Raw genomic sequence first — 3,694 nt, 5'->3', positions numbered from 1 at the left:
CGCATTTCCAGGAGAGAGACATTTTTAAAACTAAATAAACTTAGAGGGTTAAATGACGACCGAGGTCAGCCTGCAGGGATCTAACCCGGGTCTGTAGTGACGCCTATAGCATTGCGATGCAGTACCTTAGACCGCTGCGCCACTTGGGAGGCCCTGACTGATTGGTTTTCTTATTTTGTATTATAAAATATTTGTGAAAACCTCAAGGCCCTGTGATTATAGCCCACTGCAGAGGATTTATATTCACGCATTGACCGAGGTGTTTGTCTTCTCTTTTTTAATGAATACATTTTTATTTAACTAGGCAAGTCAGTTAAGAAAAAAATATTATTTGCAATGACTGCCAAACCCTAACGACTTTAGGCCAATTGTGCGCCGCCCTATGGGACTCCCAATCACGGCCGATTGTGATGCAGCCTGGAATCAAACCAGGGTCTGTAGGGACACCTCTAGCACTGAGATGCAGTGCCTTAGACCGCTGCACCACTTAGTGGAGGTCCTGGGGACCAGGGCCCTGAAGAACCTGTAGGAACCAAAGTAAGGATGATGCTAAACTTCCTATACCTCCAGAAATGTTCTAGATAAAGATACAGCTAAAATGTACAGAGAAAGTTGGGGAAAGGTGAATGATGCCCCTCTTTCCCAGGGTGACCTAGTGGAGTGATGGGACCTCCAGGGGATACTGGCGTTGGGTTTCCTACACCTAAGGCCAGTTTAAATCTGTTGTTAAATCTGTTGTTACTTCTACCTCTTTTCTATCATACGATCTCTAGTGATCTCTCTAGCAATCTCTCAGACTCTAACCCTAACTTATCCTGTGTCAGAACACCTAGGGTGATAAAGGAAACCAGGGAAGACCTGGACCCACCAATCCCATGGGTATGAGTGAACCAGGACTGCCGGTAGGTTCACAGCGTTCCTTAGATTTTATGACAAGATATCTTTTTTACGTCAATGCTTGACAGCCCTCTTGTAGAATTACCCTGCAGTGTGTCAGGATGTCCACTAGGCGGGGACATATTGTAAATAATTGAGCTTTGCTCTTTGCTGATGGATAGAAATTATTTTTATCTTCTTTAGTATGTCTACTAGGGTCTGATTGGTCCTCCAGGGCTTCAGGGAACGCAAGGGTTCCCAGGAGAGGGTCTACCAGGGCCTAAGGTGAGACACCATCACTAGCTGTTCAACCCACTGATTAGTCTAGCTTGGATATGTACTGTATGTGTACGCTATGCTGTATGTGAGATATGACATGTACTGGAGTACTCTCATACTCATACAGTGAAGTATGTACCTAGATAATGGCTCAGTGTCTTATGTGTTTCAGGATGACATGGGTTCAAGGTTCAAAGGTGACAAGGTATGTTGACCCTAACCCTGACCTTAACCTAAACCACCTCAAGATGGGAGGTATTGAAGTGCTGTGTGTCTATGGTGATGATGGTCATGAAAACATGGCGTACAGTAAGGCAGGGGTTCTCAAAGTGGGGTAATGCAGGGGGTCCGGCGACAGAATTGTCTCTCTTCCCCAAGTCTAAATTTGTAGAATAGCAGGAAATGTGCTTTAAAAGGTGAAAATTGTCTCTGATGCCAAGAGGGGGGCCTTTTAAATGTTCAGTCCCGGGGCCGAGACTTGATAAGTCCGGCCATGCACTGCAGAAGTCATAGTAAAACCTCTTGTATGCCATTTTTATCACACTGTAGTAGGAGTTGTGTTCTGATATTATGACAGGGTCCTTCATGAGGTTGCTATCATAAATGGGGTCCCGATGCAACAAAAAAATTGTGAACCCCTGCACTAAGGGATTACCTCTTATCCCCTGATCCTCTAACTTCTGACCTCCAGGGAAACACAGGAGCCCCAGGGTTGCCAGGATTGATGGGTTTTCCTGACCGCGGCAGCTTTCCAATCTTTGGGGTTTTCAGACGATATGAAAGAGAGGTTGAACAGGCTAGTAATAGGGGTTGCAACAATTGCGGCAGATCATTTTAGAAAGAGAGGGTCCAGGTCCTCTAATCAGGGACTGATTCAGTTGTCTTCTCCACAGGGTGACCAGGGCTTCCCAGGGCAGCACGGACCACAGGGAGAGAGAGGAGTCGTGGAGCCAGGGACAAAGGTGAGTGTGTGGCAAAGGTCTCCAATGCAGCATACAATATACAGCTGAGATGAGCAGGTGTTGAATGTGGAGGTGTGTGTCTGATCTGTGGTCGTCTCCAGGGTGAACCAGGACCTGACAGATCCTCTGGGATACCTGGTATACTTGGGGAAGATGGAGCGTTCGAACCTAAGGTAAGCAAGGTGTCAAAGTTAATTTAGAGGTCAAAGTTCTTTAGGCCCCATTGTACATCTACTATAGAGTATAAAGAGCACAGACATTTGAAATAGTTATTACATAACTTGTTAACTTGTTTATTGTCTGTATTTTCTTTGTGTCTTGAAACAGGGTGAGATTGGTTTGCCAGGACTGCGAGAGACAGAGGGTGCGTGGGAAAGGAATTCCTGGAGAAAAGGTAGAGTTCTATTTTTTGAAGGTTTGGGGGGGATCTAGAATGTTTACCCAGACAACCACCCACAGTCCTATAGAAACCTTTGGTAGTTCTGGCCTACCTGCATACACCTACGTTAAACACAGCATTGTCTGCTTGCAGTATAAGAGTCATACTGATTAACTCAAACTTAAGCAATACAGGATGGACAAATATTGTGCTGGGCCTTACACAACTTAATTGAGTGAGTTTACCAGTCACCCTCTCCTGGGTGACAAAATATTGAACATGCCCTATACGTCAGGCTCGCTGAATAAACATTTCCTGAACACAAAGTCAATATTTATCCACTACAACTAGACTCCCTGACTGGTGCTTCACCTTTGAAAGGCAATTCCAAGCAATATTATGCGTCGTAATGAAATATGATAAGTTATGAATGGCACCTGTATTGATAACGGAAGCTTAAACACAGTAGTGGTGCTTTCAGAGAATCCAGACAGGGTTGGATGTCCCAAATAACATCTTATACCCTTAGAGTGTGGTCCACTGCACTCTCGTGGAACTGGGTCCTTTCTATGACTTCTGCAGTGAAACCTTTGACAATGACGACCAAAATGGTCAAGAATTTTTCCAGGTCCTAGTTATAGGCTAGCTACCTGAGCATGTAATATGGGAAATGTTAGGGTTAACGGCTGGTTGGTCACAACTGCTGTGGAAAATTATAGACTGGAGTCCCCTTTTATAGGCCCTCAGACCAATTCCCCCCCCCAAAAAACTTGGAGTCTCAACTTACTGTTGATAGTTAGAATAATAGAATACACAAGGTGCAATTTCGAAATTTGGTTGTGCATCACCAGTCACTCAACTAGCCCATGTAATTTTTTTTTTTTTAGGTTGGTAAGTTAGTGTAGTGGCCAGCTATCTAAACTTGTAGTAAGCATGTTCGAATTACCGAGCGGGGTGGGGCCCATTGATCATCAGCTATCGTATTAAAAACTGCAAACATTTGCCTTCAACCTATGGCAAAATGTGTAGAATTGCAGGAAATTAGCTGTAAAACTGCACAATTTTATCTCCGCCCCATGGCAAAATGATTAGAAATGTAGCAAACTGGCTTTAAAACTGCAACATTTTCTCTATGCCCCATGGCAAAATGTGCAGAATTGCAGTAAACTAACTTTAAAACAGATTCCCCCCCCCCCCC

At 44.3% G+C, this 3,694-nt stretch overlaps 1 long non-coding RNA gene across 1 annotated transcript; it reads left to right on the top strand.

Moving 5' to 3' along the window:
• Positions 1 to 1,097: 1,097 nt before the first annotated feature.
• On the top strand, positions 1,098 to 2,291 carry LOC120027363. The gene is made up of 4 exons (XR_005473294.1): positions 1,098 to 1,161; positions 1,328 to 1,360; positions 2,049 to 2,117; positions 2,219 to 2,291. It is a non-coding gene; the product is annotated as an uncharacterized LOC120027363 (long non-coding RNA).
• Positions 2,292 to 3,694: the final 1,403 nt, after the last annotated feature.

Source organism: Salvelinus namaycush, chromosome 32 (genome assembly GCF_016432855.1).
Source record: "Salvelinus namaycush isolate Seneca chromosome 32, SaNama_1.0, whole genome shotgun sequence".
Lineage (NCBI taxonomy): Eukaryota > Metazoa > Chordata > Actinopteri > Salmoniformes > Salmonidae > Salvelinus > Salvelinus namaycush.
Note: the sequence above shows the minus strand (reverse complement) of the source record. Positions and strands in the feature narration are given on the sequence as shown.